The sequence below is a fragment of the Equus quagga genome, chromosome 6, assembly GCF_021613505.1.
Source record: "Equus quagga isolate Etosha38 chromosome 6, UCLA_HA_Equagga_1.0, whole genome shotgun sequence".
In the NCBI taxonomy this organism is placed as follows: domain Eukaryota; kingdom Metazoa; phylum Chordata; class Mammalia; order Perissodactyla; family Equidae; genus Equus; species Equus quagga.
Window position 1 is genome coordinate 126,995,597 of NC_060272.1, and position 27,784 is coordinate 127,023,380.

At 37.2% G+C, this 27,784-nt stretch overlaps 1 pseudogene; it reads right to left on the minus strand.

Moving 5' to 3' along the window:
- Positions 1-21,931: 21,931 nt before the first annotated feature.
- LOC124240811 (BTB/POZ domain-containing adapter for CUL3-mediated RhoA degradation protein 3-like) lies at positions 21,932-22,534 on the minus strand (annotated as a pseudogene).
- Positions 22,535-27,784: the final 5,250 nt, after the last annotated feature.

Genomic DNA, 27,784 nt, shown 5'->3' on the forward strand with positions numbered 1-27,784 from the left:
AAGCGGTGCCATGTCCACACCCAGGATACGAACCGGCGAACCCCAGGCCGCTGAGATGCGGAACGTGCGAACTTAACCGCTGCGCCACCGGGCTGGTCCCCTATAATTCACTTTAAATGTTGTCTTTTTTTTTTTTTTTTTTTTCCAATTACGGAAAACACTGCCTTGTCTAACTTTTTCATTTACAAGCAGAAAACTAAGAACCCGAGATGGGGCATACAGAGGTGATACTAACAAGCAGTTTGGCACCATCCCATCAGAACGGAAGTGGCCTTAGCACCAGAACTGATGCTACTCCCTCTGCTCCTTAGTTCCTGAATCTTGGAAAGATCCAAGGGGTCTACAAAGAACTGGGATAGCCAGGAAAATATTGAGGGAGGAACGTTAAGAAGCTTAAGGCTATAGCTACTTTTTCTACCAGGCTGGCAGTTTTAATATTTTATCAGTGAGCATGGTTATACCTGTGCTTACTGGCCAGCTCTGGTGACATAATTGTCCCAGGGTCCCACAGTTAGTAGAATTTGCCGTAAATCAATTTTAATACAACTTTTCAGGAGCATATCTACTGTGTCACCGAGATACCCACATTCTGGGACATTGAAGCAAAGGTCTTTCAACTGCTAAATATGTGTGATCTTCAGGCCATTGGTATAATGCCACATGCATTCGTGTGCAGATCACAACATTCAAGAAAACTGCTCCCTCAGATGTTGTATTTGGGGTAATTGATGCTTTAGGCCTAAAAATCTTAATAAGCTGACACTTTTATTTTCAGAAGTGCCTGCAAGGGGTGCAATTCTAAAAAATTATGTTCCAACCTGGCTGATTGGCTAATAAAATGAAAGTAGTTTGTAACAAATAAACAAGTAAAGGATAATGGCATGCCTTGCACAGCTTTTAACATAAATGGGTAAAATCACTTCATTTCTTTCAATAAAAACATCTTGCACCTAAAATAAAATGCCTGATGTTTATACAGAAATGGTATGCTTTCGTATAAAAAAATTTTTGATAGCTTGCTGTTACCACCACTTAAAAAGTTACTGACTTTTTAAAAGTCAGCCACAGTTTTACAAAACCAATAGTTGATATGAAATCATTTTTGGCCCTAATCCTTAAGTTTTAAATAATGTTCAGTTTGTAAGTAAATGCATTACTTCTTTATTTATTCTTCTTTATAATCACTTTAAAGTAACTCCACACAGAAAACAATCAATATAACTGATTTGTAAAGTTGTCTTTATTCCAGTGGTCATTTTATATTCAATATTCTTTTCCATTTAAACAGAGAGCTATTAAGTATTTCTAGATTAGAAACATGGGTGGTATCTAGGCTGTGTTTTACTTTTTCCTGCTCACACAGTTCTTACTCTGCACCTACTTCCTTCTATTTTATAGTTGATTTTAACAAGTAAAGCTGAATTCCCACCTCACAAAATAAATGAATCAGAAAATCACGGAAGAGTCGGGACTCCTATAAACCAGCCAGTGAAAACAGGTAGTAGGGATAGTTAACAAACTGATGGTGATGGAGAAGATGGAGTGAACGGAGACCTCAACAAGCAGAGGAAATAAATAGCGAAAAACCAGACAGCCGACACCATTTAGCTTAGTAGGAACTCTTAGTAGGAACAAAGAGTCGTAAACACTTGCTCCTGTGGGCATCTCTGACTTATAGTACAACATAGTGATGGACCCAAAATCTTAATAATTGACTTTACTATCCCCTACCATTTCTCATAACTGTAAAAACAGGACATGGTTTAGATAATTTTCGCTACATCACAGCTGCTTTAGAACTTTGTTTATCTGAGATGCAAACATGTCTTTTCCTCAAATGTGTTATTAAAGACATTGGCATTGCAACCTGAACATTGGTATTAAATAGAGCTATGGTATGACTCACGCTTAACATTTCTTGAAGTACATGGTGAAGAAAGAGCAAAGCACTCTGGAGTAAAGATGATTAAAAATTAAAGAAGAATCTTCTTGTATTACTCTTTATGCAGGTAGGTACAGAATCCACTTTAATATTTTCAACTTTCCTTCTGAGTGTTCATATTATTAGTGTTTCAGGTTTAATCAGAGGTATGTGCTTTAGTCCTTCTGGTTTGCGGTAACAAAAATACCATAGCCTGGGTGGCTGAAACAACGAACGTTTTGGTCTCCCAGTTCTGCAGATTTGGAAGTCCAAGATGAAGTCGTCGGCAGATCAGGCAGATGCTGAGGGCCCTCTCCCTGTTTCACAGATAGTGGGCTTTCCAACGTGTTCTCATGTGGTGGAAGGGAGTAAGGGAGCTCTCTGAGGTTTCCTTTATAAGAGCCCTAATCCCAATCAGGAGAACAGAGCCCTCATGACCTAATCACCTCCTAAAAGCCCTTTGTCCACACACTGTCATTTTGGAGATAGTTTTCAACATATGAATTTGAGAGGGGCACAAACTTTCCATCTATTCCATCTACATTCCAGCATGTAACTTCTATGAAGAAAGCCAAGGCCCCTGAAGCAATTTACACAAAACTCACCATGGGACAGTGATTGACCTTGTACCTGGGGATTAGTATTGTGGGTTTTTGTTGTGGCCATTCTCTCTGCCTTCGCATACCTACTACAAAACTGCATCTACTAGTCAGGTTTTTTATGGTTTAGCATTAATGATCTGTATGCTGTGTCACTGGATTCAGCCAAACAATAGAACAAACACTTAAAAATATTTCTTCATTGTTTTTCATATCATACAGCCAGGGTTTCTTCTGCTATGGTATTTCTTGGAAAGGTTGATGGGCTGTTTCCAGGTAGACATGAATCCCATTCACTAGCTTGTATAGTACTATGTGCTTAACAAGATCCTTCATATTAAGTTGTAACATCTCATCAGCTGAAGAAAACGGTCTAGCGACATTCAGTTGAAAAGGAGAATAAGAAAAATTTAAAAATTCAAAATGATAGATTTAATGGAAAAAATTACAAAATCGAGTGGATTAAACTGATAAATCAAGATAATCCAGCATGTACTAAAATGTTAGAAGAACATTAGAGAAATAAATGAGGTGAGATAGGTGAAGTCATCTGAGCAACTTGGAAGAAAGAAGCTGTATAAATCCAAGGTATCATAAAAAAATGTGCTCATGACTGCTTACGTCTTAGAATATTTTCCTCTTAGGGGGAGGGATGAGAGAATGAAACATGTTTAAAAAACTTTGTAAATTCACAAGAACAGTTATTTCCCTAACAACGGCTGACAGAAAATAAAAGAACTCCTTCAGAGGCTCTCTCTTCTAGAATGAAGAGGTTGCAAATTTAGTAACATATATGGTTTCAATTACTTGTCTTCCATACCCTGGGTTGGCTGCTCATACAGAGCAAAACACACCTCGTACAGAGATTAGCTAATGAGAAAGCACTTTATAAACACACCGAATAATAACCACTACCACATGTTGAGAGTCTTTTTACACCAGATGCTTTACACACAGAATTTCTGATTCATAAAACAATCCTGTAAAATAGGAATGAGCACCAGTCCCATTATATAGACTAAGAAACTGAGGCTCAGAGAGGTTAAATAACTTGTGTAAATGCACGCAACCAGAGAAGTGACGGATTCAAGATTTAAACCCACCCATCACGTATGGCTTTCCATAATTTACTCCATATGGATTAGTACTTTGCATAAGTAGAGATCAGACCATACCATTATTTTATTTATTATGGATTTGTCTCATCATTCATGATATGTTTCTAACTCATTAGGTGACACTGTTCTATGTGTTGAGAATACAGCCATAATCAGGACAATGTCCCTAACATCAGAGATCAGAAAATTAGACGTTATTCACAGAGGGACAGGTCAGCATAACTGGCCATGCTCAGCTAATCTGCTCTCAGTTCACATTTTATCTTTAAATGTTGCTTTGTGCAGTGAACTACAAGATAGTTTATGGGGTTAGGGTTTGGCATGAGGGATTGCTATAAGCACAGTGGTCCTCACATGTGACTTGAAAATTATAGAAAGACTGTGGACGACAGACTGACCCTGCATCATGCTGTCAACCTGGGCAAACTCCATTCTTAGCACGTAGGTCTCTCCTTCAGCACTCATATTCCTTGATTCTTTCTCTCCAGACTTATGATCGTCAGTGCTCTCTCTTCCCTCATCAGAGCTCCTAATTCTATGAGGAAAGCATCTACTTAAGTCATATCTTATATTAACTCATGTGACTTGCCACTATCCTTGGATTATACCTCTTAGGACAATATACATTTTATCAAAAGGAACTGATTTATAATGGGTCAAATTTAAGGACAATATATTGAGGCATGAAGATTTCTTGTGTCCTTTATTGTACCTAGATACAACCTGTATGTACAAAGTTACTCTTCCATAGTCAAAAGCCATCAAAGGCAGGGTCATCTAATCTGCCATTAATTTTTTAAGCCTACTACTAGCTGATCTGTGAAGCATAACCACAATGCTGCTCTTCATGGTCTGTGCCTTGTCCTAAGTCACAAAGCAACAGGTGTGATCACCTCAGTAGGTTATAATTATCTATCAGCTGACTTGCAGCCAGGCAAACTAAAAATTGAAGGCTTTGAGGTAGGATGGGGACATCTTTCTGCCAGTGTTCTTGAACAGCAAAATGTCCGGTGATTCATCACTCTCACTGAAGGGCTCTCTGATAGCAACTTCAGTCCAGCAGCTTCCTGAGAATGGCTCTGCATACCTTAGACTCATATCTGAATAACTAGTGCAATAATTGAATTCTGATAATCTTCACAAGATAAATACATTACCTTTACTCAAAGAATGCTAGACACTCAATATAACACCGCCCTTTGGAGTTCATGATTTGAGATGTCCTTGAAAGTAAGATTACTTGATAAAGATGCCATTTTACTAAGTAACTAAATCCCCTTGGCCTTGATTCAAGACAGAGTCATTGTATTTAATCTTATTCTGCATATTCCACAGCTTTCATATCCTGAAAGTGTATTCCACAGCAAATTTTTCAATATTTGCTGGTAAAATAGTTGAAGAAATGTATTTTCCTGTTCCTAAGAAGTAACTGAATGGATTGTTTCCAGTGAAAGAACAATGACACAGTAAACTGAATAATCTTAATTAAGCTTAACAAAATTAAGGCAACTCCAAAAAAATCCAGATTATTGATTTATATATGGAATTTCCTTCAGCTTTGCTATTTTTTATGCACCAAATGAAATTCCTTACACGTGTACAACAATTCCACCCCATCTTGGCACCTTTCCATTAAAATGAAGAAAGAGCATCCTCACACCAAGTCTCTGGAAGTCCACTAAGGGAACTTTACAGTGGAGCTGTGCTACCTCAAAGTTTGACTCAAATGTACTCCAAACTCTCACCATTAAGTTTTCTAATGAAATAAAATTTTCTAAATTTCAGAAGAATTTGCTAATATTCACATCAAAATGTACTGCAGGAACATGTCTATCTAGCCCCCCGAACACTATAGTGTAAAACGTCATAGGCCTTAAGCTTTTGAAACTTTTTGTCACATTACCATTTTCTGCTAGCAGTTAGAATGATTTATGAGCTAGTTTTACAGCTAGGAAATATCATAGCAGAGGTATAGTTTTGGATATTTTACTATTTGTTGTTCTCAAGAATAAAAAGCAATTTCTACCCATATTCTGGGAACCAGAAAACAGATGAAGCGCTAACTTGACAAGTTAAATAGGAAATAAAGAATAGACTGCAAATCTTTATAGATATCCACTTTTTGATGTTAAAATATTGCATCGACAATAAACAATTTTTCATGAACAGAACAAAACAAGAAACATATGATATAGAAGAATAAAAGATTAAGATTCAATTTAGAAGTGGTCCTCTATTTGTCCAAAACTGTTAATTTCTTACAATCACTATTGATACAAAAATTAAAATGGTTGTCTTTACAAGCTAATACCACCCTGATTTACTGATAGATACTTAATGAAAATCTGATCTTTATATAAAAATCACAGACAGACAGAATGCAATGTAGCTTTCACTGCAGACTTCCAGGCCTGAATATTATCACAAAATGAATGTGTGCTTGTGAGTCAGTGAGAGTGTGTGTGTGTGAAAAAGAGACAGAGAAGGAGGGCTGAGCCTCACTATGGGTGCGCTTGGAGGGACAGACCTACCCCCAGCAATTACAGGATAAATTTAACGTGTATAATAATTGAATTCCAATAACAACTTTAGGTCTAAGAAAAGGTACATAGTTTTCATCAGATTCTAAATGGAATTTGTGACTTACCCAAACTGCTAGAAACCACTTTAAATTTCAGTCTTTTATTTCTTTCCTTTTTTTTTTTTTTCTTTTTTTGGTGAGGAAGATTGTTCCTGAGTCAAAACCTATTCCAGTCTTCCTTCACTTTGCATATGGGATGCAACCACAGCACGACTTGACAAGCCATGTATAGGTCAATGCCATGATCCAAACCCACGAATCCTGGGCCGCCGAAGTAGAGCACACCAACCCAACCACTACACCACCAGGCTGGCACTTCAGTCTTTTGTTCCCAAACATTGAAAGCTATAGTTAGAGTGTGCCCTTGCATCTTCTAAGAGAGTCACTGCTACTTGCAGTCTCAGATCTAATGTTGACTATGGCTTTGATGTTGTTCTGTGTTCAACAGTAACTGCTACTTGCGGTTTTCAATTCCCGATTATTGAAGAAATGAAGCCAAAGCTGGGAGTGCAGTGGAAAACTGGATGAAAGTACACATTCTTAGGAGAGCACATGAAGACAATCCAATCTTTTATCCATAACTTTTTTTATATTCAGGTGAACATTCTAGACTATCGGCTATAACCCTACATGGACAGATACTGAAATTTTAGGAGATGGTAACATGAATTCTCAAAACATTCCCTAAGAAAGGTCTGAAATAGCTCTGAAGTCATTACACTTGAATTCAAATGCCAGCTCCATCTCTACTGAATTTGAGGGACACAAGGCAACCATCTTGGGCATCTCATCCTCACCACACGTGCAAAAAAAAATGGTAACTACGTAAAGTGATAGACATGTAAACTAACCTTCTTTTGGTAATATTTTTTCACAATATATACGTGTATCAACTCATCACATTGTATAACTTAAACTTACACAGCTATATGTTAATCATACCTCAATAAAGCTGAAAAAAAGGAAAATTAGGCATGAAGCCTTTTAAAATGACATTTCAGGATCACCCAATGTAGCAGAGTCATGATAAGGAGTTGGTTTCCAAGACTTTTTCCAATATTTTTGGACTTCTGTAAAATATTTTCACGATTAAATCTTACACATGAAGAGCATCATTTAGAAAACAAGTTAAAATAGGTGCAATATTCATTCATTCCTCAAAGTGAAATACAACAATAAATGCCAAACAACACAAGGCAATATGGAGACGATGATCACATTTCCCTTCTGAGGAACTCATTGTCTATTTTGGGAGTCAAACCTGTGAACAGATTTTTGCCCAGCTGCTATGAGAACACAAAGAAAATGGCAGCTAATTTTGAATGGAGAACCTGATTAAGGCTTCACAGAGAAGGTGACAGCCTATGAAATAAACAAAAGCTTTCTTCTGGTAAAAAGAAGGAAATAAATTCCTGGCAGTGGAAATAGCAGGCAAGGAGCAAGAAGGAACCTTAGGATCTGCCCTACATTCAGGAGAGGGTAAAAACTTGGGTGTGGCTGGGATGAGACATTAATGGAAAGTAATGATGAGAGATGGGGCTTATAAAGGTAATTTACACATTACTGAGACCACTTTGCTTCCAGGTTATTAAGAGTTTTCAACCACATCCTAAAAGAAATGTGTCAAAAGCATGGAGACTAATTCTAAAATGGCTGTGGGTTGGTGCACAGGGTAGGAGGGGGACGGTGGTAGCTAATTCAGAACCTGCTTGCTTGACTATTTCAGCAGCTTTCATCCATTCTGTAGCCTGGCTTAAGAATTGGATTAAATTTATCCAACAAATCATTGCCTATAGATGAGTCTTTAATTTCAGTGTTTGACACTGTAGAGTGGTTTATCGTTAGAGGTTAAACACACTTAACGGTACTATGGAAACTTTTATACTTTCTGTTTCTGCTTATTTTGTACTATATAATTACTGATCAAAATAAGACTTTCCTTACAAAGCCCGATTCATAACATGGCAGTGTTGGTGACTAGGAAAAACAATTTCCTTGCTTTCATACAAGTACATGTTCCTACTGAAAAAGAAACAATTTTCACTTAAAATAGAAGAATGTCCTTCTGTTATCGGACATTATAGTTATAAATTCTGTTAAAACCAACTACTCTGCTCTAAGTACAAAGATCAATCTTTGTCTTCCTTAGCTTTCTTGGTGAACGCTAATTAACTTTCCTCAGTCCAACCTTAACTGTGACTTGCCAGTCCTCCCTGAAGGTCAACATGCTGTTTTAGGGAAAATATGTACAAATGCAGTTTGTTTAAATGCAGATATAGCCTACTTTTAAAAAGTGAGTATAATAGGTTAAGCTAAGATCTCCAGTATGGCTTGGAGATTAAGGGATTGTTTGCCTCCTAGCTACCGTAGTGCATTTAAATAATGCCATCTGAGAATGACATCCCATAAATGTGCAGTAGGAAGAATGAATTTAAGAAAATGAAGTTAGTGGGATTTATTTTATTAAGACGCATTTATTAGTAAATCAATGTTTAAATAATAAAAGCTCCTATTTGTTTCCATAGGGTATCAACAGCTCCACAGTATATAGGGGCTTCAAGGTGACTATCCATCCTTTATAGATGTGTCCCATTAGGTATTAGGTCAAGGGCCTGGACAAGGTGAGAATTAGCATCATCTATTGTGAGGTTTATCTTTCCTGATTCCAGGCCTCTCCCTGATGCTTTCATCATTGGTCCTACTCCCATAGTCCCTGAGAAAAATATGTATTTCACTGGAGTGGTTTAAGAAGATGCATTTCTGAGGGAAGAGTAATGATGTAAAACTACGCTCATTTTCCATTAGTATTTATGAAACCATAACGGCCATTCATCACTGACAAAACAACACTTTGCCACTGGTTCTTACCATACTAAGCTGTGAACCTATGAAAGAAAACTTGTAAGAATGAATAATAAATAACATCTACAAGTCACGTTTACGTAGTAAGGGAAGTAGGGTGGGAAACAAAGTTTGGAAAGAGTCTGGAGATTTTTAACAATTGTGTTCTTTTGCACAAAATATTATGATCTTGCCCAAGTCTCTGGGTTAATATATTTTAATGAATGAAGAAATCACAAAAACACTGAAGTGAGAGGTAATGTATATCAAGAACATTAGTGGCCTAGTTCTTCATTGTTGACTATCTTCTAGGCCCATTTCAATCAGATTTTGCTGATCGGTATTGGATTCCCTAATACGTTTTTTCCATAAATAATGGTGTACTGGTTTAGGGGAGAAAAAGAGATTGGTACCTCAAGAGAGAGACAAGAAATACCAAGCATCTCCTATCAAGATATCACTTGGTCTTCTAAGCTGGAGAGGGAAGCACCTTATAAATGCGATCATACATCACCCACAAGTCACTTCTGTGGAGCTGAGCAGGCTGTCAACACTATTCAGATTCACCTGGGGTTGTATAGCTGATCTTGGCTTTCATAAGACAGATGAACATGGAAAGATCCATGGCTTAATTGCCATAACAAAAGCAGCAGTACAGAATGTGAGTATGGCTTTGAGCCACAAGAAACAGAATCATTCATCAAACTTTGATTCTTTGTTTTTTATAAACCTAGTAATTAAGGAGAGGGGTTTGGGGGTGGATGGAACGTTGAGTACCAGTACAGAATTCAATTCTTCAAAATATGTTAGGACAGTGAGGGGTTAAATCCAAAACTTCTGTCCATTATTTTGGTGTTACATCTGTGGGAAATGGCCACTCTCTTTATAATTATCCTTGAAATAGCACAAACAAAAAGCCATGAAATTAGGCCTCAATACAACATTAGCAAAGCCTTAGAAGTTACAATTTCAGCAATAAATTTTTTAAAATGTATGCAATTCTCTTACACCAATTGCCACTGACAACTGCAACCCCTACTCCCCCCCCCCCCCCACCCACACACACACACACCCACCCACCCACACACACACACACCCCCCCCCCCCCCCCCACACACACACATACACACACACGCAGAATAGATATCCAACAAATCAGAGATCTCTATAGGAGGATCCTGCTGCTAAGTCTGTTTTAGCTCTTGGCCACTTGCTATGTTTGGTATAAAAATTGCTGCTACCATGGGAAAAAAATGACACATTAACTGAAGAAATAGAATGTTGTATGGTTATACCATCTGCTAAGTCCACTGAGGTGCACAGCATGCTTAAGGTCAAGAATTCCCACCACTTTGGCATTCAAACAGTCTTTTATCTGAGGATGCAGGGAAAGATATCTTTATTATATTTTGATGATCAGCATTCAGTAAGGTCTGGGCGGCAAGAAAGGAACACGATTTGGGATTTCAAAAAGCAAACTGAGCCATGACTCACTTTGACACTCCAAATACTGGTACTTTTCACTCAGTAGCAGTGTGTAAGGATTGTCCTGGAGTAACATTTTAACCTTTGATAAAGTAAACATGCTTTTCCCCTCAAACAAAATAGATTCCTGTTGCCCCTACGCACTCTAAATAGATGACTAAATCAATTCAGTGGCTGGATGGGGAGAGAGAAAAGGCAGCAGCATAGCTCCTCTGTTTTTAAAAATGGGATAAAGGAGGTGTTGTAGGTGATGCCAAGTAACTGGCAAGGCAGCAAGAAGGAGGAAACTTGAGCAGCTGCCATTTGCCGATAAGTTTTTTAAATAAACGTTAGTTGCTTTGCCACCTGGAACGCATCCATCTAATAGATATATTCTAGAAGTTTCTTACAGTGAGGGAATATTCTGTGTGCATGTGTGTGTGTCTGTATGTGTGTGTTGACCAAGGACTGCATTTCTGATCAGGTCACATGCTGTGAAACTCAGCCAATCATGACAGCTTCATTCCAGTGGTCATGCCTCTGAAAGCCAGCCATCAATAGGAGCTTTACTCCAGTAACCACACTAATACAGCTAAAGTCCACCAATCCCTAAACATTGTAGCTTCTGAAAGTCCACCAACCATTAACCACCAGGCTTCCAAAATCTTTATGTAAAATCAGTCTGGCTCCAGTGGAGGAGACTGTGCCTTACAAATACAGCTCTTCTTTGCTGTCAATGAGAAGTCTGTACAAGCTGTCAATTCAATTATTAGTTCACAACCCTTTTCAATGGTTCGCTCGTGTTTATGTTTAGCTTTGAATTGGACTTGTGAGTGACAGATACCTGACACTTTGACATGAGACCATCATATTCTATCTTTTCAATTATTGCAGTGGTTGATATTATCTAATTTTTATTTCTGTATATATGAACACAATACAAACCTTGCCAAAACTCAAATACACATTTTTTGATGACTTTTTTGAACAGTGGACAATTACTAAATGAGAAGAAGTGCTTTTGAAGTTGTTTGTTCAGAATATAATTATTCAGTCAATATCAAAAATGATGGAAAGTCAGATGTAAGCCAGCATGTAATATAGCTAAGCATAAGAGATGTATGATTTTCTCAATTAGTACCAAAGAAAAGTGGTTAATAACAAAATTCAGAAGATAAAATAATCATAGCGGAAGTTGTAATGGCCATCCGCTATGTATATCATCAGTTTTACAGTTCAAATGACTGAATATACTTCTACCAGGAGCATTTTCTAATTCCAAAATTGCAAGCAAATTTTCAAGTGTCAAAATGAAATCTACTGCAAAAACAAAAAATGCAATAGCTCCCTTTACTATACAGAGATTATCAAAGATCTAAATGCCTCACCTTTTGTGGCATAGCCACAGATACAACATTTTTCTCCTGCAAAAGGAGATAAGACTTCAGAAACACTGGCCAATTTTGCGCAGAGGCTCATTTATTGAATTAGGAGTTAATTACAAAAAAATGTACTCCTTTTGGTGGATGTAATCAAATACAAATTTTAGTGGATGTTTATAAACGTGCAAACAATGTTTATTCAAAGGTGAAGCAAAATATGAATGATTTTATGGAAAGTGTTGGCTGTCCTGGCCATGGTCTGCATTATACTGCTGAAATAATAGTTAATGTCCTTTTTATTGACATTGAACTAATTGTGATGAAACTGTTCTCCTCTTTCATCACTTATACTGTTCAAACTGAGTAAAGAATTTTAGTGGTTTTGTTTACATTCAGTATTCTTCAATTCTCACAGTTGAAAATCTGTTGGCTCCCTTTAACAAATGCAGTTGAGACCATCTCACTTTATTTGAAGCACTGAAATCATACTTTATTTCTGAAGACAAGGCCCCCAAATTCTTGTTAACATTTTTAATAATCCATTGAGTGAAGCCTACTTATTTCTTGTTCAGTTCTCAATATCTCTTTAGCAAATTGAAAGAAAATCAGTGTTACTGAAGTACTCTATTGCTTAAAAAACCTGGGTGAATGTGTTAAAGAAAGAATTGACAAAAAAGTTATCCCTTTACATGTCAAGGCTGTTATTAAAATGGACACTATTATTCAATGAACGGGAAAAGAAATCCCAACTTGAAATAATTATTATAGTTGTTGCCATGACATCTTTTTTGAAATAGATTTCATCCCCTGAAGAATTCAATTTTTTACGTGCATATTATTAAATAATTACCAGCCTGAGAACATGCAGAATCACCCTTTGCAGTGTTGAAGAGAAAGGAAATAAAAACTCAGGACAATGCTATTTTTTTTTTGCTAGTGGACAACATTATTAAAAGCTATTGATGACAAGATACAGAGGAATACTGAAATATAGGAAGGAAAGTTATGACATAAAGACAGTATTACATGCTTCAAAAAGTCAAATTTGAAGAACAATTCTCAGAGTTGTTAACTTTATGCCAATATATGTTCAGTATACTGGCTCATAGTCCCGAAGCTGAGCATGTTTCCCCATTAATGAACGTTCTATGGACAAAGTAACTAAGTTGAGTGTGACCACTGTAGAGCCATGTTACAATATAAACAGAACATGGATTGTAAGAGCAAGAAATTTTATAAGCAATATCGGCAAAACATGGAACTGTTAAGGAGAATCAAATCTCACGGAAATATAATTAAGAAAAAAGCTATGTAATTTCGATGGGTTATAATTTATTTCAGATAAACAACAAATTGTGTTTTTAGCATAAGTGTGTACCACACATTATTTTATCTCTATGTATATATCCATACTCAATTAGAAATAATTGTAATTTAACTGAGTATCCTGTATTCTAATTGCTAAATCTGGCAACCCTAGCTAAAGAGCATGATCAGCCTGGAAATAGTTTAATGTTGTTTCTTGGATTGCGATTTCATAGACTGAGAATATGGTATAATTCAAATCCCAGAACTCAATGAGAGGAGGGCAGTGGATATTATATTAGGGAAGATTATACAAATTAAAAATATTAATTTTTCCCATCAAGTTCCAACAGAGATGGAGTGCTTTTTTTGTTGGTTCACTTGAATTCCTCCTTTCACTTGAAGATTGTCATTTTTGAGTACCTGACTTAATGTGTGTGGGGGGAAGGGGGTCTCAGCTTCAGTTCGCACACTTGTCAAATCCTATTCCACAGTGGGGCTGATAACCAGTGAAGCTTGAAGTTTCTGGGTCAGGCACACTTCCAGGGCAGCCTTGGCTTCTGAGTGAAGTTTTCCACTTTTATTTTGTTTTTGTTTGTGTTTTGTGAGGGGTTTTGTCGTTGTTATACTTCATGGAGGATTTCCTTTACATTCTTGTGAACTCAGTAATGCATTTCAAAGTATATTGGCTCCAATTCATCCAGTATTTAGGTGTGTTGTGGTGGGGAAGGAATTGCACTGTAGAATCTCTGTTCTTGTTAAAACGTAACAATGGACATTTTGTAAAATCCTTTTTTAAAAATAGACTTTGGATCAAGCTTACTTGCAAATTTTAAAACTCAATCTCTTTGAAATACTTTCGGAGGTTTCTTGTAATTTTAAAATTGATTTTAATATTAAGACACGAACATTCTTTTAGGAGTCAAATAAGTTCTATTAGTCTTATAAGACAAATGAGCAGTCTCTTATCCACGCATTCTTCTCCCATGTGCCCTGCCCCCTAAAGACGACCACTTTACCTAACTATTTCATTAATTATTGGTCTCCTTATTTTTAAGTAATGTGTTGACATCAATTTTCTTAGTTTATTAATTTTAGACATTTAATTTGACCTCTTAATATAGATGATGAGAATTTGGCTTTCACAACCACCCCCATTTTCATGCAACCGTCTTTTTAAAATGATTATATCATAATTTTAATCAATATTTACTATTTGCATTATTATGACTTTGTAAATATGGTTCACTGCCGTGCTGAGTAATATTCTCATATTTCTCAATATTTTCTGTTTCTCATAACCAAGGGTATTTATTCTTCCTAAACATATTTGTCCTAATAGCTGAGTGCTGTCTCTGTGCCGTGTTTGGCCATGGAGGATGGTTGGCAGTAACCATGCACATCCACTCCCATCCCAGGCTCACTGGTCTTGCTCAAATGCCCTATTTTTTAAATATTTTTTCATAATATTGTCTTAAGAAAGATTACATAAAATACCATAAGCCATTTGGGGGCTTTTCAAAGTGAGAAAAGAAACAAACAATAGAGACTGCAGCCCAGGACCTAGCTGAGTCTAACTTTAACCTGTTCCTTCACTACCTTGAACTTTATACAGTTGTAGGGAGATGGAATTACCAAGACTTCATACAGCTAGAAATCCTTCACTCAGCTTTCAGAGGGGAAGAGTCAGGCAGCTTCATATTTCACACATTTTGGAACTAGAATTTTGAAGATGGCTGGGCCACTGTTGGAGGAGAAAACTATGACTCCAAATCTGTTGGTAAGGAATAGCTGCCACCTGCCCCCAGATTCCTGATGGAGGCTGGGAAGCCCTGTCCTGCTACCCGCCACTTAGCTCAGCCTTATTGAAATTCTGTGACAGTCCAGCAGGTTCTGGAGCTCCAAGACCTGTGGATAGGAGAGCAGGGAGGCAGGCTGCCACAACTCCTCTCCACTCTCCTGGTCCAAGAGGAAAGTGTCTCTTGCTTAATGGCCTCTTTCAAGGTTATTAATCTTCCCTTCCTCTCTCAGCCTCAGAGAGGGTACAGAGAGCTTGGTGTGAGCGGTACAGGTGTGTGACTGTGGTGTGACCTTGGCTACCCGACTGTAGGACACTTTGTGCCTAGGGTGGAGTGGCTATGATAAAGCAGATCCTTTACTTTTCTTCTTCTCCATGACAGGCAGAGTCCAAAAAAACTGTTGGATTAAAAGGTGGGTGGAAATGCCCAAGGGTAGCAGTGGGTTGAGAAATTTAGCAGGGATTTGAAAAAGGGATGTGGTGAAAAATTCCATAGCAGCTGGGTGCTGTGTGGAATTCTCCTCGAAGGCAGCAAGACTCCTGCTTGTTAGAGTTCATTTGATGTCTGAAGATTTCAATATCCAATACCATTTTCTTGAAAGCAGCAGCAAAAGATACTGGTATCCACACTTGGTAGAGGCTGTAGTGACACTGCCTTTAATGGACCATAAAAGACTTGACAATGAGCATCCTGGTGGCAGCTATAATGGACTGAACATCAGAGGCTGGTTCCAAGGTATTTTGGATATTGTGTCCAAAGATGGAGAAGAGCCTTCATTGGTGACAGATATTAGGATCTTCCCATCCTAATAAATGAAGCTTAGGGTTAAATTTCATTTAGTTCAGCAAAATGAAGTAGTGTTATATTTTTGTACAAGAGTGTTTGCAACAAATTAATGTGGTTACATTTATTATTCCATTTAATCTTTATAAACTCTGAAAAGTAGATATTGTTTATTCCTTTTACAAAGAACACTGAGACATTGAAATGTTAGCATCTCTTTAGTGGGACACACAAAAGAAAAAACCAGGGCTGGAGAACCCTGTTGGATTGTGAGGAAACATTTGGATATAATTGACAGAAAATGCAAATCTAACTGAAACAAATGAGGGAGACATTGACACATGTGATTGAAAAGTCTGGGGTAGGGCTGGCTTCAAACCTCAGGCTTGATCCAGGGACTCAATTAATGTCATCAGGATTCAAATTCTCTCTAGTTTGGCGCTCTCTGTTTTCTGTGCTGGGTTCATTTTCAGGCCCTGTGTTGTAGCAAGATGGCTGTCAGCAAGTTCAGAGCTAAATTTTTCCCAGGTTGAATGTAGCTGAAAACATGGTACCTCTCTCAGGACAGCCCCTGCAAAGTCTCATTGAGCCTTATTGGCTCCACTTGGATCCCATGTCCATTCCTGCCCCAATCCCTGTGGCCAGGAAAATGAGTGTTTTTCTTAGACAGGCCTGAGTCACAGACCCACCCTGGCAGTAGAAGCATGGGAGAAAACAAATCTCCACACATGTGTGGAATAAGATTGAAAAATATGAGTTGTTCCTCCAAAAGGGTACTCTTTCCAGAGACCTCCATGAATACTGGATTTCAAACACAAGCAGGAATCCACCATAGCCCTCTCTCAATGCCCCAGGCCTATCTGTTGGCCCTGTACCACTCATCCACCCACAACATGCCACGTGATCTAACAGAATTGCACTCTGTTGAGGTGAGAGTTGGATCTTCCACTCCCATTATCATCTTTGCTATCTTGTGTGGAGTTTGACTTGCTTGGAGGGATGAGTATCCATAGTTATTAACAAATACTAATTATAATCTCTGCTTCAGACATGATCTCTCTTTCTTCTATTAGAGTGCAGGTTTCCTCAGAAGATCAAGAATTCAGCTAATTCTGAGGCCAGCTTGTGCAATAATTAGATGCTTTTATATTTCCTAGCAAAGAATAAGAAAGATAGTAAAGCTATTATTCATTATGTACCTACTATGTGCTGGCTCAGAAGTGCTTTGTACATATTGCTGCTAACTCCCACTGCAGCCGTACAGCTGTCTTATTGTCGTTATTTGGCAAAAGAGGACACGCTGGTCATGTGTAGTAGATACTTTTTGATGTCTTCCCAGGTTATAATGACAATGTTAATTGCCCCTCTCACTCCCTTTGTGTGGTCCTCTTCTGCGCTCCATATGTTTTACAAAATAGAACAAATTGGTCTGTAGAGAGACAGAAGAATGGAACAGATGTACCACAGTAGTTGCCTGTATTTCTAAATTTTTAGTGCCTTTTCATTTCCTGATGAGAGGTCTGACTATTGTTATCGGGTTCCACAAGATGCTCCTGAATCTTTACAACTTCTTTTAGAAGTCAAACCCCAAAGAAATGTGTACCTTCTAACCAAAAATTAAAATTCACTTGCTCAAGATCCAATGACCAGGAAGTAGTTGGGTCAGAATTTAAACCCAGTTCTCCGATTCCAAAACTAATGCTCTATCATTGTAACGTGTTTTCACAGCTGCTACACCTCAAATTTCTAAAACTGACACATTTAATCCCAATGAACATTGTATGTTTTTGTAATAAAATGAAGAAATTAACCAGCAGCTAACATAACTTTCAAATTTCTAGGGAGAAGTTTAAATTTTAGGCAATAATGAATCAGCATAAACATCCTGTTTAAATGTCAATTAGCATGGCTGCTGTTAACAATGAACTCCAAAACGTCACTGTTAAAAAACAGGTAATGAAATCAATATGGTGGATATTTCAAATTAGAAAGCACAAAAATCCCAATGTTACAGGATTGCAACAATGATATCTATAGTTAGCAGTGAAATAGTGTTTGTGGGTGTGTATTAAGAAAGCAAAATCAATTTCATAGTCTAAACCACAGATTTATTGAAAAGAAACACACATTGAAAAGACATTTAAGGTGCTCTCTAGATAAGAACACATTTTTATTTTCTGTTCTCTTGCTAAGTAAGGAGCTATTTATAATTAACCTACTCATATTTAACATAATTCACTAAAATATGTAGCTTAGATTTTATTTATCCTCAATCCTGTTTCATTGTCTTCAAATCTTCCCATTTGGTTCAGAGATTCTTTCTTTCTTTAATCCTCCACTAAGTCAAACTGCTTGCAAATATATTTCCCAGCCAATCCACACTAAGGGAATGACTACTTGACTTTTTCATTTGTGCTTAAGCTCGCGTTATTTTGGAACTGCTATTTTACAGTAATGGTTCTACTTTCTCGGTTTTGATAAAGCAAGGACTTGTTGATAAAGTAAAGAAGAATAGTGTAGGAGGTGTACTATTTCACAACTCTGTAATTACACTAACCAAGGTTTAAGGTAATGAATTTCCTCAATGGCTTTGGAAGAGAGGTCACAATATGAAAAGCATGGTTTGGAAGAAACAGGGATTATCTAGTCCATCAGTGCTCCATCTAGTTTTATACCCTATTTTCAAAAACTGTCCAAAAAAAGAATCCAAGTTGAAATCTGTATTAAATAATAATCCCCAAAATGATTCTATTACTGATTTTTCATGTGTGAAATGGCACTGGAGATGTGGTTTATAAATTTGAAATGATGTCTGAACCAGTTATTTTCTTTAAAATGGATAGTTTAATTTGAAGAGGGCTTATTAAGTAATTCTATGGGTAAATTCACAGAATCATTCCCTGAAAATCTGCTTAACCCCATTATGATCAGAACGAATATTCATAAGCATCCATAGTCAATACTGGTTCTAGGAAATCAATATTTCACTGTTATCTACCAAGACTCACTTGGCCTACCTCAGGCTCCATATTTATCGGTTAAATAGGTGAGGAAAATCCTCTCTCTATGATATAGAAAAGTAGAGAATAACTGTGGGAAGTTAAGTGGATGTCACTCAGTATTAAAGAGATGGGCCAATTTTGAGTAAGAAATACAGAATATCACACTTTGCAGTTTTCCTATAGTATATATATTGAGCTCAGTCTTTTCAACCTAGTGTCCATCTTTTATTCATCCCATCTCTATATTGTGGATGTTTTTCTGAATTGCTTTACTAAATAAATTGCTTTACTAAGATGATGTTCTCCTCCTATCACTGCGAATGTTTTTATCTGGACACAAAGAACACTTTTTCTAGCCTGGTCATTGTTTTAATTTTTAAAACGTAGTTCATTTCTCAGGGTTTGAAGAATCCGTTTCAGTCCATAGTCTTTGCTCTCTAGTCTTACACTTGATAGTGTTTGCAGCACTTGTCACACTTCAATAGCAATAGTGGGTATTCCATACTTTCTTCTTGGTTATGATAAATAGAACAAACAGGATTTCTGTTCAGGAAATCAACAATACTTATCTTATGAAAACAGGTGATATATAGTTTACCACAATAACCTCATCTATGCTTCAAGGGCCCAGAGACTGAAGTAGAAAGTAAGGAGGCAGGATCACAGTAGGGGAACCTTAAATAGAGTTGTAGTGTCATATTTGCATGTGCTGGTGTATTTGCACAAATTCTTGTAACCAGCTAATAGTCAATGGTGAACTATGATATTTGCTGATATTTGGACTACTAAACATAAAGATACTAGCTAAAATGGGATACTTTTCCATAAAGGGGTAGCAGAGGCATTTTTTTTTTTAAAAGAGATTTTATACATCTTTTGTTTGCATTTCATCATGTATGCATTTGCATTGCACACAGTGAATACCTATAAAAGTAAAATTAAATTTTTGCATTGTATGCAAAGCTCAAAGAAACCGAAAGGTTAATGATACTTTTAAATGTATTACCATGACTTTTGGAGAGGTCCTAAAGATAGCAAATACTTGAGAGGGAAAGATGTTATAATGCCATATTGTTGAAAAATTAACTTTGCTATTTCTTTTTTCATACCTGATCAATGGTACAGAGGTTTATATCAAAATACTGGGCTGTAGTTTTCGCACAGTGAAAGAGAATACCCAAGTCATTGTCTTGGTCACCATATCCCAGGGAGCACAATCAAGTGGCTTAGTCTCTTTAATAAAACTAGCTAAATATATTTGATCTGATTATAAAAGTTATTCCATTTTTTAACTGTGAGATGCAATGAAGCTTCACTTTTTGCCCAATCGTAAGCCAGTGTTTTATGTAGATAGCTCTTAAGAAATACAAATATTGACTTTTTCCCTTAGTTATATGATAAGAAAAATCAATTCCTATTAGAATACATTCTATAATAGAATCATAAGCCAGCAACAGTGCATTTCTTCTAACTGTTATATAGATTATTTTAAATTTTCATTGCAAGCTTTAGTGCTGGATAATAAACAAAGAACTCCAACTATATTTTTGTAGTATAGATAACATCAAGGCTGTAAAATTAGTTCCTTAGGAATACATGGTATTGATGCCTTTGGTATAAAACTGTATCATTTTCCTTGATGAACACATAAAATACATCCATTACCTTTTATATGCATACATATTGTCTCAACCACCCAATAATTACAGCTTCCAAACATAACAATTAAATTCTGTTCTTTCCAGGACAGATAAGACCAAGAAGTAGGAGACTGAGCATGTCTGTCCTACCCAATTGCCTGGGAAACTAGCCAGGCTTCAGTGTGTGTCACTTGTGCACCACAGTCAACATATCCCTTTCATATTCCTTAAAGTGATAAAAATGACCATCTACACTAGCATGATGCAAAGGCATCTGTAAATCCTTTACAATCAGCAAGTGATGGGAACCCTTTGACATATGAAAATATGAGACAAAGATGTTTGATGTACACATAGGGTTGAATTTACAGAAGAGAGGCTGAATAAGATAGACAAGATTTTCTGGTATTGTTGTGAATAGCACTCCCTGGAGGTATAAAAGGCCATGCCTAGGGACAAATTTAGTTTTTAAGCAAAGCACAGAGCATCCATTGGCTTTGGTAAGTACAGCTAAATGGAGAAAAAGGCTAAAGAAAAAGGACAGAAATCTGTGATACAGCAGCGTGAGAATCCCAAATTCAGAGGCATTTCCAGGGATGAACTTTGTTAACTGGGAAAGCAATCAGAAAGTCAAAGAGTCCAGGAAGAAGCCATTAACAGAACTGAACAGTCACTCAAAGCTTACATCTTAGTGCCCATAATGTCATCGTGAAAGCGAAACTCCTAATTGGACTTGTGGGGTCTCCGCACGAATCAGACCAAGAATTAATGAAGGCCACAAATGGCTTGCACCTTACACAAAGCTATGCATCAAAAGCAACACTAGTAACAGCATTTTAGAAGTATAAAGCTCTTTTGGTTACCCATCATCACCAATATGAGATGCAGTTATTTATCAAGAAGCCCAAATTCAAAACCATATAGTAGAAGGACTTTTGCCAAAGCAATGAGATATTGCACAGTCACAGAAGCACAGGTTCCAAACCTAGTTTGTTGTAGTTGATAATTATAAAACTATTTTGGATTTTTTAACAACGTTCTAGTGAAGAATGAACAGATAGGTGGCTTATCGACATCTATGATGACCAACAACTTCAGAACCCCTCTGGGAATTATCACACTTAACTCCAAAGAAAACTCCCCAAATGGAGCCTAAATAGGTGGTAAACATCACCAAAAAGTATTGCAAACAAAATTTGTTATGTACAGCTTATACTCATTCATACTTTTTCTTCTGAGAACAAAATATCCTGGCTCCAAGTGTTCTCACTTGGGAAAAGAGAACTTAGATGGACTTAGAGCTCAATAAGGGAATGTATTCATCAGGTAAAGACAGAACTAACTCACTATGCCAACAAAATAGCAAAATAATAACCTGGCTTATTTTAAAAGATGATTTCTAGACTCACCCGAAAATAGAAGGTGTCCAGGAGCCTGCCAGGAGCACAGCAGAGAGGCTGAGCAGTAAGGGGGACAGCTCAGGCTTTCTTGCCAGTTCAGTGGTGGCGATTAGCCTGGTGGCCAGGTGCAAGATGTAGATACAAGACACTCCAGTACTCATCCTCTTCCAGATGGTGGAGCCTTTGGCTGTCCCACCTACAGCCTCCAGGAGCGCATAATTAAATTCCTGACCATCCTAGACTTCATTCAGCAAAATATTCAGTCTCTCCTCATAAATCCAGGATTTAGGACATTCTACCTTCGTCTGTTTCTTCACGGTGGTAAAGATGATGGAGACATCAAACAAACCCAGCAATCTTGAAGCCCTGATCGTAAAAGGATCCAGAGCAGAGTTTGTCCTTAGTAACTTCCTTTATGAACAAGACCCTTCCATTAAAGCTCAGGGACAGCTTGTCAAACACTTAAGTTTTGTCAGATACAAATTGTTGTCAGATACATTCATATATGAATAGTTATTGCTACTTCTCTTAAATGGAAGTTTCACAGCTGGCTTATTTGAAGTTGGTATAAGTTCCTTCTTCCTTGGAAGAGGTGATAACAGAATCTTTGCAGCAAGGCTCATAAGTACCTTTGTTTTGTCTGCCTGCCTAGTACTCGTCCATGAGGTCACGAACCTTGGGGCAATGAGACTGCTCCATCATGAAAGGCAGTTGAGTATCCTGCCTAAGCGATTCCTAGATTGTTTATTTACATTACAGTATTGTCGTAAACTGCGCAAAAACATATCCATCAATGAGTTCAATAGTATTAAATAATTAGGTAATTGGTGTTTTAAATGTTTTGTATTGTGTAAAAATCCTTGTTGACTTGTTAAATAGGTGTTTGAAAAGGTTTTAGTCAAATTGGAAAAAAATTGGTTAGAGTTTTTGTGCGAATGGGGAATAAGTTATTTTCTTTTGTAATATTTTAAATAATGAAATATCCAACATGCTTTCAGAAGTAAATTAGATTTGGGTAATAAAGGAAACCTATTGTTTAAGCAGTTTTCTCTTCTGTAAAGAACTTTAATAATCTTTCCCTTTTTATCTGATGGGTCACAACTAGATGTATTTGCTTATTGTTTATTCTATAATTAGTCTCAAAAGGATTTACTTTAATTAATTATAAAAGGTATATTTAACTGGACCATTAAAATGAAAGTAAGTGAATTACAGAAATGCTTCTTTCTATAGGGATAATTTAACAACTAAGCACGGGGTTAGCTCTGAGGTTCCTGTTAGCCCAGGTAATGAAGGAAACAATAGGTGTCATATTATTTTTACTGTCTGGTGGATTGAAGGATATCATTATTGGGTTGGAGCAAATTGATTTCCTGACATTATACTCATTTACAATGAATTAATACAAAACGCTTTTGAAAATGGCAAAATGTTCTACAACTATGAAGTCTCATCAGATTCTATCATAAAGAGCTACTCCAATTCCACTATACCATTGTTGTTTAAAAAATGATCATTCAATGAGAAGAATAATATTGATATTTAGTTTTCTGAGGAAACTCTATGGAATGAAGAATCAGCTTATAACCAAAAGGGGATAAATTTCAGTAAAGCAAATTTCTTCAAAACACATCATAACAGAAATAATGGTTTATGCGTTTTTTTTTTTCTGTTTGCTTGTGTTTTTCCCCAGTAACAAGGACAGAGTCAGCAAAGTATGAGGTTATTTTTGGTTCCACTGTTTTGATACGGTGATATTGAATTCAAAACAAGTTATCCTTCACATGGTTTCATTGCTATATGCTGATATCAATGAACCCAGAACACTTAGTAAAAATGCAATACTGTTTTCCCTAGAAACTAAAGAAAGCAGTGTATTTATGATCTCGAAAATGTCACAGTGCTATTATAATAAGCACCAGCAGCCATCATCTCTTCAGTCACCTAGATGTCACTGAACCATGATAAAACCGTTTAGGAGGAAGGCTAGTCTGAATTACTCAATAGAGTCATGCAAATTGCATTTCCTGAGAAACAAAATTTGATTCCATTTAAGAATATACAGTAGGTCAAAGTGGGCTCCAAAACAAGGGGCTGTCTAGTGTGGTTCTCTAGGGAAGCGGGTTTAATGACCTAAATGACAACAAGTGGTAATTAGCATACTAGCTGTTTGTGGATAAATACGTGCTTTTGAAGTGCTTAAGGGCACTAGAGCAGCTTGTTTACTTAAGTAGTTTAAAGAGTCTCACCCAAAGTCTTGTTTATACCACTAATTTACACTGTGTGGGGAAAAAGGAAGAATTTTATGTATAAGGATAAGCTGATCTTAGGGGACACATTTCACATGGTGAATCCCAAGTCCATGGATTACCATAATGGAAGTAGCAACAAAACTTAAACGAATAAAAAATAAAGATGAATAATTTTGGCTCCAAAGTAGAACACATTTGTTCTCTGCAAAAAGATCCCATGGAGCCTGTTGAGCTTTGTGGAAAAGGAAATTATATACAGCATTCTCCATGACAGCCCCAGCAGGGCATTTTTGAGTACATTTTATTTACACAGGCATGGCAGCACCTGTGGGGGCACACTTTTTTATGTTTCCTCCTACTGTGTTGAACTATATGCTCTGTAGTAGATCTCAGAGAGCTGGCAGAGTGGAAAGCCAAGGTTTGCTGTAGAATCATGTTTTATGAAAACACAATGTGAAAAGATATCCGAGGAGACATTGCCAAGTACGCACTACATGATCGAACTCTTCAGATTTAAGCTCTCTCCCAGAAGAGGAAGATTTCTCAACCCAATCAGTAACCAGGTGCCCACAAATCCTGAGATCCTAGAAATTCTGGCCAAGTTGATTTACTTCTGTGGTCTCTTGTTGAAAAATGTCTTGATTCACCTTAATGGCTTGATGATGGGGGACTAGAGGAGGGGAGAGTGTCAGGGTGAATAGAGCTTGATGCGTTTGCTCTCTAATCAGTGTCACTCAAAGTGTGTGGTACAGTTAGCATCGTATTATGTTGTTTGGTTTCTTCTCTTTTTGTACTGCATAATTGGGTACTCTATTATGCCATCTCATGTTCTTTAGCTGCTTCACGTAGCACTCATTTATTTGGAAGAGACTTAGAAAAACTCTGAAAGAGAGAACTCCAGCTTAGAAAGAAGCATTTATGGAAAACCCGTCTTCACTCATAGCTAGACATTCCAACTTTGCACATAAATCTATTAAGTCAGCTTTGTCTATCTGTAACAGGGCAGAAGCAGCAAAAGGGAAGAACCTAGAATGTGTTATCTAAGGCTAGTGGAAAAGGCATATTGAGAGTAGCAAAGAATAACAGCTAACAGAGTAGGAAGAGACAAATAAGCTATAAAACACAGGTAGAAGAACTTTAGAGGCATAATATTTTTTCCCAGGTCGCATTGTCAGGGAATAGATTCTAAAGTTAGGATTCAAGTGCAAGAAACTTATTAAGGAAGATTTCCCTGGAGAAATGAGCAAGGGAGTGCAGAAGCAAAAGAGGAAGAAACCAAGAAAGCTGCGGTTTCCGGTCATATTCCAGCTTCAGTCTTACCCTGTGTAAAGCAACGTAGAATATACTGCGCCTCAGGGTATTTATCCTATCTCAACGCTAGGAACCTCAGCCTTTGTGCTCCTTGATTGGTCATTCATTGGTTTAGGACCATGGCAGGAGGGTGGCATAAGGGGACTGTATCCTGTGTTCCCAGAGTCCAAGGAAGAAAGTCACATATATAAACCATTCACAGCACAGCACACAGGAGCAGGAGGGTGGGCTCACAGAACAGAGAAAGGGATCTAAGGGGCTCTGGTTAGACCACCAACTAAATCCACTTCTGCACACCTGGGGCATTTAATGTCCCTATCAATTACTGAGGTCAAGAATTGCTCCTTATTCAGTATCAAAAATAGAGGTCTAGGGGGCTGGCCCCATGGCCGAGTGGTTAAGTTCGCGCACTCCGCTTCAGGGGGCCCAGCGTTTCATTGGATCGAATCCTGGGCACGTACATGGCACTGCTCATCAAACCATGCTGAGGCAGTGTCCCACATGCCACAACTAGAAGGACCCACAACGATGAATATACAACTATGTACTGGGGGGCTTTGGGGAGAAAAAGGAAAAAATAAAATCTTTAAAAAAAAAATAGAGGTCTATGTGCAATAAAATTGTTTAGGTTCATAATGAGGAGCCTGAGTTAATTTAACTCAATAAAGGCTCACCTCTACTTTTTGGGGAAAAATAACAAAGTGACTACAGTGAAAAGATCATAAGATATAGGAATTCTAGGTTCTAGGCCTGTCTCTGCTGTGACTGGATACCTGCATAGTCTGGCTGTGTGTCCTCAGCTTCCTTTGTTCATATGAATCGCTTCTTTATACCCAATTCAATCAACTCCAAACATCCCCCACAAAAAACCTACAATGACCTGTCAAAAATGAGGTAGCATCCAAAAGACCTAGAGTCTGGCAAACAGGAAATACTAAAGAAATGCTAGCTAAAAACAAAAACATAAATGGATTTAACCAACATTACATTGGTTATTAATGACAAGGACCCCGAAGGGGTAAAGACTTGCTTCTCAAGAGCCTAACATATTTTCAGACACAATATGATGTTTTCCTTACATTTCTCAGATTATCCATAAATATATCAGACAGCAGGCTTATAAAGTAGTCATTTTTTCCCTAATAGTTTAACTATGTATACATTAAAGTGAGCGATTGTTCTTTCAATTGCCTGTACATTTAAAAATGTGTCAGTACTAAGAGGTTATAATTTTCCCAGAGAAGAGTAAATAAATCCAGTAAAGGCATACCTATAAATGTTTTAGTTTTTAGTTTATGGGATTTTTTTTTAAGGGGAAGGGTCCGGGAATTTGTGTAGGAAAAAAAAAAAAAAGTCTTCCTTTTCTAATGTATTTGTCAGTATTTTCAGAAAAATCCATATTTAGATTTCTGAAGGCAATCCTGTATCTGCATACAGACGGCTGAAATGACAATTTTAAAACAACAAGCCTTAATCCCTAGTGACTGTACATCTGTGTCACAAAACAATCGCATAAACTGGCATGATTAAAAGGTTTGCTGATCAGAGCACTACGGCTGAGAGCCAAATACGGCAAAGTGTGATCTAGTTTTCTGCTTCAGAAATGCAAATAAAGACTGGCACATGGACCATAGAAAGCACTTATTCTTACACAATTTAGGTCCAGCACAATTTTGGATGAAGAAAATGTCCAGGAGCAAACAATTCCTTTGAAAACAAAGCTAGACACTGGAGTTTTCTGGCTCACACCATTAACCCAAAGTTTCCAATTTTACAAATGAGTTTAAAATGGAAATACAAAGTGCCATGATTTACATAACCTGTGAAAAGATTTTGAACACCATGATTCTCTACAGCAAGTTCATAATGAACGTTTATATGAAATGGGAGAAAATGATTACTGGCATTTTCAGTGACCATCCAATAATAATAATAATGTAAAGACATTTGTCTGCTTGTAGATATTGTCCAGGAAGAAATGTTATCTTTATTTTTGTCTTTATAGCATCTAGCCCCTGCCCTGGGCCCACAGTTGGCACTTACTCAATATTTCCAGTGGAATGAGTGAATGTTGTTTGAATGGATAAAGAAATACACAATTGCAAAACAAACGTAAAAAAAAAAAACAACTAGGAATCATAGTGATTTCTGCACTGATGTTTACAGAATACTAGAAATTTTAACCATGTTAATATAAATAATCCACAGGACCAAGGAGAAAGCATATTTTAGCATGTCAATTATTTTGTAAAGATGCAATTCATATTGTTGCATGTAAAGGCACCAAAGATGTAAAGGCCCACATAAACCTCAAATTCAAAAGCCCCTTCTAAATGAACCGTGCCCCAACAACTGTGTTTCTTATGAGTTAAGGAAACCTAATCTT